Genomic DNA, 12,280 nt, shown 5'->3' with positions numbered 1-12,280 from the left:
GAAATCATAATGGGAGAAGTGATAAAAAAAAACAAAGAAAGGATTAAAAAACCTACTAAATATTAACAGCTAAAATGATGGACAGGCTAGAAAGGCTGAGCATGCTTGCTTTATGCTCCATGCCTCTGAAGTCCTGAGTGTGAGGAGTATCCAAACTAGGAAATGGTGAGGATTTGGGTGCTGGCCTCCAACCCATACCATTAGAGGTTTTCTTACAAGACAACAGAAAAAAACAATTAATTGTCCCGTCTGTTGTCTCTTCTGCATCTTCTCTGTTTCTACATCCAAGCTCATCAGTGTCTCCTGCATGCTTTCCTGGGGTGTTTGATCCAGACTTTTTCTCCTCTCCATCTCAATCTTGTTCTTGTCCCAGTTCCCCTCACGAATTCCCACTGCAAAGCATGGGAAGTGCTACAGGTTCAGTGAAATGGTTGCTTAAATAATCTAATCTACGTGAAGCAGCTGAGCTGACATGGCTGAAGTAATAAAAAATTGAGTAAATTAAAGGAGCCTGAAGTATTTGAGCCCAAATGATTGAAGTCTGACAACATTAGAAACAATTAAAAATCTGTGACGTGGCCTTTAATGCATACAGTCTTCCTCTCATGGAAAATGTAATACAAACACACATACACACACACATACATACATATATGTATGTATACTTAAAAGGAGGTCACTAACTTATATTTGAAAATGTAATACAAACACACATGCGCACACACATACATACATATATGTATGTATACTTAAAAGGAGGTCACTGACTTATATTTGAGGCTGGGGGTAGGTTTTGGTTCTTCGGCTCTCTCTTTCAAATGATTTACCTATGTACTGCTTTTGTAAAAAGATCTTAACCTAATTCTATTGGATTCTCCTAGAAAAAGAAAGAAGGTATTTTTGGAAAGCTTCTTTTGCTTTGCCTTGAACTGTAGGCCTTTTTTTTTTTAATAGTAACTCAGCCTTTTGGTTTTCTTTCACCCCTTTCACCCCCTCTGTTGCTATTCCTTGAGAACTGTGGGTGGCCGATGAAGCAGTGCACATCACATGATGTCACTTAGCAACATGATGTTCATAAATAGCAACAATCATTTTTCTAATGGCTAGTTTTCCCCATCAGGAAAAATGCTTAGACCCAGTCCTTTCTGACAGTGCCGAATTCTTCCTCTGACCTTCCAGCATATTTATTGCTTATGCTTTCCTTTTTGGGGGTCCGCTGCAAATGGTAACATCACAGCTGATGCTCTTAGAAGGCTTCTAATATATTTCTGAGCTTATTGCTAACATATAATGATAATAATTGTTAGCATCCTTGAAGCTCTTTAAGAATAATCTCCTCTCCCTTTCTGCAAATGTCTGCATTGCATAAATCTCAGATGACCTCAACATACTGTTGGTGAGATGAAATCAGAAGGGTCATCCACAGATGACTTTTTTTTTTTTTAAATGCCTTTGGGGAATACTCAGGAAGCTCAGAAATGTTTCAATTCTTTCAGAAAGAATCTAGCAGGCTTTTGCATCCTCTTAATATTAGTGTAACACTTTAAAATACTGGCTATTCTGTGAAGGCCTGCCTTTGTTAAATGACAGACTTTTGCCAATAGCATACCTTCACATGAGTTATTAAGACAGAAACCAAAATATAAGGTTATAAACTAAGAAAACTAGAATTGTGCAAGCCTTTGAAAAGGATCTTGCAAAAAATTGCTTAGGAAATATAGCAAAATTATGCAACCACCTAAGCCCAGCTTGTCCCCAAGGAGATCTCTGTCTGAGAGCACAGAAAAAAACCCGAATCCTGTCTGTGCAGCACCAGTTCCCCTCTCCCTGACCATATGGCTGCTCCTCAAAGAGTTGGGGGCTCTGTAACTGAGAAGAGGGAGTAATGTGGGTGAAACCAAGACGCTGTCATCGTGCGTGTGTGACGGCTTCCACAAATTCTGCAAATACTCTTTTCCCTCTCTCTAGTTGCATTGCTGGTTCATACCCCAAGTAACTAGTGGCTAAACTACACAGATAGGGAACATTATTTGGATTTCTTGCTCCCTTTATTTTTTTTTTTATTTGATTTTTTGAAAATCTAATATGCTGTGGAACAGGGAAGTAAGGAAGACTCAATTTCCTTTTTATTTCCAAGACAGCTTTTGTCATTCATACCTTCTTTCTGTGGAGCTGCATTTCATTTCTACAAAACTGGCTAGGAAAAATCTACATTAGAAACATTTAGCTCACCGAGCTCTATTCAGGTCTGACATAGCTGCACCATCTCATATCAGCAGACTGTTACTACCTGAGCCACTTCAGGGACACAAGCTCATATCTCGGGGGTGACAGCAGTAAAACCGCTATGAACAGTCTTGAAATTTCAACTTCAGTGTGTCTGGTGGGAGCCAGAGGAATACGAACCACGAAATACACCACTTCCTCTTCTTCAAGGGAAGTAAGGACAGTGGTACTTAATCAACAGCTCTGAAATAGTATACTAAACCCTTTAAACTCAGCTTAACAGGAGAGGCAGATACAGTGATCCCTGTAATATATCACTTTCTACTGTTTCTTCCTACAAGCGAGCAAGTTAAGACTTCTGTCATGAAAGATGAATTCATCCAAGCTGGGATTTTGTGTGAATTCTGCAGACTGAGAAAATGAATGAGAGATTATGGCCTCTGCAAATGCATGTTTTACTCCCTGCCAATGCAAGAAGATAAAAAAAAAATGTTCACATTTTAACTGCTATGTACACAATGTGCTTACTCACAGAAATCATCATGTTCAGGACATGTGCTGGCTGGAGATATAGGAAGAGCAAGTCCTTAGCCTGACTACTTCCCACCATATTTCTATTTGCCTCGTAGTCCTTTTACATGTTATAGTGTGAATTAGAGTTGGAAGAGATGGCTTAATGAAGGACAGATTGTGGGGTGTAACAAAACAAAAATCACAAGTGAGCTGCAATGAAGATGATTTAGGAAGGAAGAATATTTCATGCTCTTTGTATTTCAGTAGATGGTGCTCCAGATAATATCTACATATACAACATACGTGCACAGAGCAGTTTATAGACAATGATTATTAGGTAGCCTTCCCTTAGTGGAATGGAAAGGACTTCAGGGGAGAAAAAGTATATTTAATTCAAGCTATTTATGATTTCAGCTATTTTAACTTAAAAATATACCTTTTCACCTTTATTTTCTTAACTCCTCTTTGTGTTCAGATGTGTTCATAGAGGGTTTTTGCTTCAGTATATCTTCTGGCTTCTGCATCAGCACCTAAGATAGTAAATAAAACCAAACTAGTAAATAAGTTTGCTTCACAACTTAACTGATTTTCATTGTAATCCCCATACACACAGCTAGGTGTAGCTCCCTATGAAGATCCATTTAGGTCCTTACCTGAGAATGATATTCCTTAATAGTCTTTCATACCCCCCACGTTAGCAAGAAACTTACTTTTAATATGTTTTATCTTAGCTCTTGATGCCAATCTTCACAGATTATCATTCCCTTTATTTGTTCTCATCATTAGGTGACACATGTTAGCATTATTTAAGTGTTTTCTTGTAAGAGCTTTTGCTCATCCTTGTTTTATTTTTTACAATATAGACATCCATTTGGACACCAGACTACCTAGAAAATTTCCAATCATAAATACGAATAAAAAAATAAGTGGTGTTGAGACATGACCGAACCTTGAGGTATGCTGTTTCCTATTGGTTTTACTAAGATGAAGAGTTCAGCATCTTGCAAGAGAGGAAGTTCTTTATTTGGTGACAGTTACAAATCACAGCATGTACAAAGTACACAAATTGTCAATGGCCCACTCTGCTCCCACACTGTCAATGGAAAAAGTTCCTTTAGGCCAGGACAAATTGAGTGGACACGCAAGGATCTTTCACCACTCCTTCCTAACACAGGGTTGGTGCTCCTTGCTGCCTTTCTAAACAAAAAGCTAAAATAAAGGTAGTGAAAAAATATTCTTAGATGGAAAAAAAAATGGTTTTAGTATGTGATTCCGCTGAGACACTGCTGAGTTTCAAGAAGAAAAAAATGGTGGACAGAAAGGAGGAATCAGGATAACATGCTGGAGCAGAGTCTCCGGGTCAGTTTTCAGCTCTGTCAGCCTTCTTGCAGACAAGTTAATGGAGGTGCTCAAATCTTCAGCTAGGTTTTGCATGCTACTGGCTGTAATGCATGCCCTGACGTAAGTGTCCAGCCTATACTCCATAAAGCATGACAAGACTGAGATGTCAAAGGGTGAAGTTCATAAGACTAGAGTGATCTGAGCAGAAGATAGCCTGGTTATCCAGTAGGACACATTGAGGAGCTGGCAACGATCTAAGTGTCACTGTTGTTCTTCTGAGTAACAATCAAATTCTTTTTTTAATAGCTAAGAAAAGAGGGTTGGAGGCAGTACGCTTCCACTCACTATTCCAGCATTTTGTGTATTGTGGGAGATCCAAATTCAAACCCCTACTGTGTAGTAAACAGGCTGAGGCTTTCTCAGGCAAGCCCTCCTCTGAAGATCATCAGTTATGAATAAACTGGTTTCACAGAGAAATTTCTAGAACCCAGTGCTCCCCTGCCCAGCTGCATGCCTTGAAAATGCACCTTTTGGGCACAGCAAATATGTGTTCTATAGAAAACAAACTCCACTAAAGACATTTGTCAGAGCACTAGGTGGATGGAGCAGTCACCTAGGAGCCATTACACCAGTGCTGATGGGGGACCAAACCTGGGATCCACAGCCCAAGGGGTTACTCAAACAGGCTGAACTATTGGGACCACCTCATATGCCTGTCTTACTGGAGAATTTATACTCCAGATTTAGGTAGTAAATCAAGAATCACAGATAAAAAAGGATGAGGAACCTCTGTTTTGTGAATCCTGGCAGAACTCCAGAGCTGCCCAGCAGCTAGCTCTTTGATACGGTTGCAACTTGATGCACCTGTATGTCTGTCCGACAGATAATATAACTTCATACATGAAATATTAGGTATTGAGTGACTTTAGGTGCCTTTCCGTGTTGAGTAGATAAGGCAACTGAAGTGTCTGTAAGTGCCTACAGAGACACTTGAGGGAAAAAATTCTTGCTCTGAATTTAGCCCATGATCCCTATGAGACTGAGTTAGCTGTCTGTGAACTGGGAATACTATCACATCCTTACTTCCTAGAAGTATTGTAAAGGAAACCACTTGGTAAGATTGAGAAGCGCAAAGGCAGTACAGCTGTACAGAAAGGGAGGGAAGTTAATATAGTCAATAGAATACAACACTTTCTTGAGATACAGATTTCAGGAGAAGAAAATGTTTTCATACGAAAATGTTAAATAAGTTTCTTCCTAGATACTACAATGGTCGTAAACACTTATAAAGAAATGACCAACTCTAGAATCAAAAGGAAGATTAGCAGCTTTAGTTTTATATGCTGGCAGCCAAATTCTTTTCTCACTTTGTGGAATTCATCCAGGCTTCTATTCTCTAACTTTAGTGAGTTACTCCAGATTTAAACCAGTGTAAGCAAGGGCAAGTTAAAAATACTTGTGCCACAATTGGCCTTGGAAAATACATTTCTCCATGATAGACATTCAGCTGACTGCTGAGGCAGACAGCATGTCTTGCCCATAATCATTTTGTATTTGCTTCTTTTCCTCAGTCCTTAAAATGAGTTCATGACTTCATGACTGTAAGAGTAAATACATTATATAATGAATACACTTTTTATTCAATATTTGGAGGAAATTAAAGTAAATGTTGTATGTAATAATACTGCATGGAAAAAGCAATGATAATTATCTGATGAGAGAGTTTATGAAGGGTACTCAGTTAATCCTGTGGTTTGAGGTAAATGGCAGACAATCAAGTAAACCTAATTAACATCATAAAACAAAGACAAACAGCATTAGCCCACCAGCTCTTGGCAAATCTATTATTTTCTTCAGAATACCATTGCATGAAAAAGTTAGGGTGCATATACTTGAATAAACCCAATTCCGTAAGTGACTTGTCACATTGTACTGCTGAAAAAATATCAGTAAAGACCTTTTAGTTCCATTTATAGAATGTTGCCTAAATGGATTCCCTTTTCATTTGGAATAAGAAAGAAGGGTTTTTTGTTTGTTTTGGTTTTAAATAAAGCTATCGGGCTTTAGCCAAATCTGACCTAGACTTTCAATCTGCACTCTTGCAAGCAAGTCCTCACTCCTGCAGATAGATCTTTGGGAATGAGTTTTGCCTAATGACATTTCCTCCCATTTATTCTGGTAGATGAGTATTGCACAAGGAGAGGGGGTTAGTGAGAAAAGAGAAACCACACAACCATTGCAATAATAATGATACCATATATCAGTGCAGACAGTTAAATGAGAGCATCTCTGTTGCTTTAGGTGCACTTCTCCCTTTGCATCAGTAATCATTGAAGGTGAAGAATCAGCACCTGGAAAAAGCTCCTGAAAACAAGTATATTTTCTGTGGATTATATTTTTGTTTGGAGGGAAGGATCTGTGACATTTTCTTTGGGGTTTTGTAAAGCAAATCACGGAATCTTCAGAGTTGGAAGGGACCTCTAGAGATCATCTAGTCCAACTCCCCTGCTAGAGCAGGATTGCCTAAAGCACATCCCTCAGGGCTGCATCCAGGTGAGTCTTGAAAATCTCCAGAGAAGGGGACTCCACAACCTCCCTGGGCAGCCTGTTCCAGTGCTCTGTCACCCTCACTGTAAAGAAGTTTTTCCGTGTATTTGAACGGAACTTCCTGTGTTCTAGCTTGTGCCCATTGCCCCTTGTCCTGTCACTGGGAACCATTGAAAAGAGCCTGGCTCTGTCCTCCTTAAACCCACCCTTTAGATACTTGTAAACATTAATCAGGTCCCCCCTCAACCTTCTCTTCTCCAGGCTAAAGAGTCCCAGCTCTTTCAGCCTTTCCTCATAAGGGAGGTGCTCCAGTCCCATAATCATCTTGGTTGCCCTTCGCTGGACTCTCTCCAGTAGTTCCCTGTCCCTCTTGAACTGGGGAGCCCAAAACTGGACACAATACTCCAGTTGTGGCCTCACCAGTGCAGAGTAGAGGGGGAGAATGACCTCCCTCGACCTACTGGCCACAGTCTTCCCTATGCAGCCCAGGATGCCATTGGCCTTCTTGGCAACAAGGGCACACTGCTGGCTCATGGATAATTTGCTGTCTACTAGGACCCCCAGGTCCTTCTCCTCAGAGTTGCTTCCCAGCATGTCCGCCCCTAACCTATAAATATACATAATGTATCATTAAATTTGATTTCTTGTCATCCTGTTGGTTCCTTCTGTCCTCCATTAAAACCTGGAGAACTCTACACCACTGGTAGATAGTCTTTCAGTGAATATAGTACTGTGGATAAACATTATGAGATGTACTTTGCACATGATGAGGGTCATTTCTTCATACACATCTTCATACATACACAGATTCGGACAGAATATCAGAAGATGGACAACACAAAACCTTCTTAAAAATGTCCGTTTCCCCAAATTTACATAGAATCCAGTGAATGGGACTCAGAAGGGTTTTTGAAAAGTGAATATTTATTTTCCTCTACACAAGCCATCTGAGGTGAACAGAAACCAATCTTTCAGATGAGGAGGATTACCAGATAAAAATAGCTACCTGTATGATGTTTCTCCTAGGGAAAAGGGTAATAGAGTATTTTCATTTTTTTCTGTTCATAAAGTACATATATGCTGCTTAAGAATTAGCAGTCCAGTTATTTCATCATGTCGATTATTAAAGGGTAAAAGGAGTAAAATAAGGTGCCAGCCCTGAATCCTTGTCCGTCTTCAGTCCTGACCTGGCAGGAGCTCTTTCCCAGGGAGAGTCGGTGAGGATTTTGCCATATGTATTAGGAGTGACCGGGAAGACACATAGAGTAGCAATTGGCCATCTGCTGGAATTCTCTGGTAAGTTGTTCTGTAAACATGCTCAATTTTACCTAGATTTCTTTGTCTACAAAAGGAAGCGGAGGATAGAAGACAACTGGAATAAAGAACAGTTTTTCTACTTTAAACTCAGGATTTATGCAAAACATTGGGTGCTTTGACCATGATTTATGAAATTCAATAAGCATTAGCTATAAACTTCAGAATTTTGTTTTGTTTTGCATAGATGTGTCTATGATGGACTTTAATTAACCTTTCTATACTTTTTGGGTTGTCATACTTTGTTAAATGTATTGCCCGTTCTTGTTAATCCTTTGTGGTTTTTTCTTTTTTTTTTTTTTTCTGTCCTAATGACAAAGCATTGTCTAGTTAGATTTATACAAAATTTATCCAACTATTAGTCTTTATTGGGAACTAATAGAGTAGAGAACTCACTATTAAGAAATAAAGCAAGTTAAGAGGGATACGTGCACGTAGTAAAGAGGTGGCATGGAATGACAGGAAAAGGGCAGCAACTTTAAATTAAGAAAGGAAAATGATGTAATAATGATTAAGCCACAAAACAGAACTCCAACACAGTGAATGAGCAATGAAAATAAAGTAATAAAAAGGAGCACTGAACTAGCTTATGAGACATGTTATTACAGTGAACATGATGCTAGCACTGTTTATTTTGGTTAGCATTATGGCCACCTTCAAGGTTGCTATGACAAATGTGTGTGAGCGTTTAACGGAAAGTGAACATTTTTTTTTTAGCTAAGAAGGCATCCACCAGCTCTCTGCCTACTCAATTTCCTAAATTACGTGCCACATAAATTTAACTTTATTGGCACTAGACAAATGTTAACGTTAACCACTTATGGGTTAAAACAATTTTGGAAATATTCAGTGTGCTTCTCTGTTGACATTCCTCAATTCATACATTGAAATCCATGCGGTTAAGCAGTTTTCCATGAAAAATGAATTCACTCAAAATGTATAGCACAATAAGAGCACCTAAATAAGAAGTTCTACTAGCTAAAGGGCTGATCCACAGATAAAATTAATATATACAGCTTCTACTGGATTTAAGGGAAATTAAAGTTGTTTTCATAACTGGCCTTTCAATGACTTTTTTTTTTTTCACGGCACTGAAAGAATCTTATTCATGTGTGACTGAGTGACACTAAAATTTATGCAAGCTTCTTACAGCAGAGGGAGTAAAGGAGGAAAAGCACAACAGGGTTTCTCCATACGACTTACAAAAACATTATCAATGTGGTTCATTCATCGAGCAATGACAAACTCAGAGGCCCGTTACCAGCTGAAATGGATGTACTGAACCAAACAAAGAGGGAAAGTGGAATTGGGACAACGACAGCCTGAAAGTGAGCTAAAAATAGAGCACAACAAGGCCATCGGAACAAAACGCACAGGAGGGTCACGCACTGTCAGTGCCCCTTTCTAGGTGGTTATGTAGCAACGCAATTCACAAAGATTAAACTAGGTATTTGGGAGCTTTGGTGGCATAGAAAGCAGGTGAGGGGTTCCCACCTGGCCTATCAGAACACATAGCAGGAGCGGTAGAAGGCTAGATTAGCCTTGCAGCATTTGCAGCTGTGCAGGCAGTACTTAAATAATGAAAACACTAAATGGCAATAAAGTGGGGTCACAGTGGAAGTTCTAAGGCAAGAAAAAAAAGCTGTTGTAAAAAATGAATATAAGATCAGGGAACCCATCTAATCAGACCTCATAATTTAAAAAAAAAAAAAAAAAAAAAAAAAAAAAAAAAAAGGATCAATTGTCTCTGCCGGGACCTCAAGCTGAAGGTACACTTCCCTCTAACCTGATAACTAAAGAATTTTGTGGTATTATTGTTGGAAACCTTGATATACGTTTTCTCTTTCCTAAAACGTTGTTCAGGAGATTTTTTTTTTTAAAACTTTGTTCCTAGGGGGTGATTGGTAGAAAACTCTGTCATTGTCTGTACATCTTAGAACAAGATTGCAATTTCATTGTTAGGGTGCTTGATGAAATGTAATGCTGTCACTGCTAGACTAACAAAAAGCATCAGGAGGCTTCAAGTCACACCACAGGAACCTGTAAAACTACAAGTGATATTGATCACATTCTTGTCTGGTGTGTGTTGTCAAAGATTCAAGCTTATAAGAGATCTCCTACAGGGCTGGCCATGACCCTGTCAAAAGGATTCTAAAGCAGCATGCATATAGAGGAGACACTTCTACAAACGTTCCTGAAGTTGATGTCTTTCTAATGCTACAGGTAGCAAACAGCATAAGAGCCTAATCACGTACAGTTGCTGCTCAGGGAACATTGTATGTAAGCAAACAAGTACCTGAGAACAAGAAAAGAAAAAAAAAAAAAACCAAAACACTTCTGGGATGTACTTGATGATGGGAGAGGAGCAGAATCACCTGGCTGTGGAGATTTTGCTTAAGATACCACATTCTGTTTCAACATAGGAGTGGGTATTTTTACCATTCCTGGGGATGTGCTGTGGTTCACTAAACTCTGCCCCACTGAAAAGAAACTTTTCATGCCATGTCTCCACAGAGCGCTCCGTGAGATCTTTGTGTTGGTAGAAGAGCTGGAATGGCTGTGATCGAGCTGAATGCAAGAGCAGAACTAATGCAGGGATTGAGGAAAGTTGAATACGGAGCTGCCAAGGTAAACCTCATCTCCGCTTTCTCATTCTAGTCCACTAATAGCTTGAAAAAATGGAAGCAACCTTTTACAGTTGATGTTTAGCATCAGCCCTCAATAACTCATCAGGAGCTATTTCACCTGAAGACAGCTGTCAATAAGCCATTTTAAGACATTATCTGCAGTGTTATCTAGCTGACTGATAAACTGTTCCTTGCTCACTGACATAGCTACAGGGCATAAAAGTCTTCAAGCTAAAGTTTTTGGAAGAAACTAAGACTGTGCACTCAGCAATTCTTTGCATTCACCACATTGCATTTCAGCTCAGTTACCTTTTTAAGCAATTTTACATCCTGAATGCCTAATATGTATGACTGCTGTAACTTGCTATATTCCAACATATAATTCACTTGGAGGATGCTATAAAAAAAACCCCAGCCACCAAAAAAACCCATTTGGGAAGAATCTTTGCTTCGGTCCTGATTTGACATCACGAATTACTGTCAATTGTCATCAGTAGCATACACAGAGAGAGGTAAGACACTAATTTTTCAGGTATTGTGATGATAGCCGATGACATGGCAGGCTTGTGAGTGCTTCTGCTTTCTAGCTATGTCCACTGGCAGTAAAAGAAGCACCTGTTGATACCTACCTCCTCTTGATGAGCTTTTTCCACTTTTGTAACGAAACAAGATGAGAGTGAACTGACAATCTTTCATGATCTTCTTTAAACTGTCGCTGTAGCTGTGCTATTGGCAAGCTACTTACTGTCCAAAAACGGAGGCAAAGAACTCACTGAAAAATTTTATTAGCATCTTGTTACCAGCCTCATTTCAGAAGTTGTTTAAAGTGTGGTGACTACCCAAACATGTCAGCAGCTGGTGAGATTACTGCAAGTAGAGCTGATCTTACAAGTCAGAGGTATAGTTAAGCCCTAACTACACCATGTTGTGTAAACAGAAAAAAAATATTCATTGCAAGATGGACGGCGGCTGATAAGGTGCCATCTGATCATCCATGTAAATATGCAAACTGAAGTTCCCCTTGGGCTGCATTCACAGATGTCAAAGTTCCACCAAGTCCTGGCAGCATGTTCACCAAATGCTCTGACAGCCAAGCCTTTCATCTCAAGTGATGTTGTGATAGTATGTCAGTCGCTCTGTTTTTGCAGACATGAATCACTCATGATGTCAGCCTTTCCTAAATGACCTTTGCAACACATGGGAGCAGTTTCATTTAAATGTTCTTACGTCCAGTTACCACACACACAGTTTTGAACTGGGCTTGCTTAAAGACCTTTTCTACAATATAATCATTAATTACACAAGGTGAGATTTTTCACACATGAAAAATTTTCAGAAGGCACATAACTCCAGAAGAGGTCCACATGCATAGCAGGATCAAGTTTGACTATATACATATCTGCATAACTTTGATATCTTGCAATGGACAGTTCTTTACACAACAGCCTGATAAGGAAGCCTATATTTGTTAAAGGTTCATTTATGGGTACATGATGGTAACACAAACTGTCACTGATTTAGTACATGCTACTTATGAATTCAAGAGCAAGCCCATACAGTGTTCCATCCAGGTCTACAAGAAGACTCCACTGTGTTACCTAAAGATTGCCTGCTCAGTGAAGGGGAAGGCTTCTATATCATCCTCAGAAGAATAACAGTAGATTTTCAAGAGCAGATGCTTAGGAAGAGAGTGAAAAAATACAAATCAAAGG

Source organism: Chroicocephalus ridibundus, chromosome 4, assembly GCF_963924245.1.
Source record: "Chroicocephalus ridibundus chromosome 4, bChrRid1.1, whole genome shotgun sequence".
NCBI classification, from domain to species: Eukaryota; Metazoa; Chordata; class Aves; order Charadriiformes; family Laridae; genus Chroicocephalus; species Chroicocephalus ridibundus.
This window is presented reverse-complemented; position numbering follows the sequence as displayed.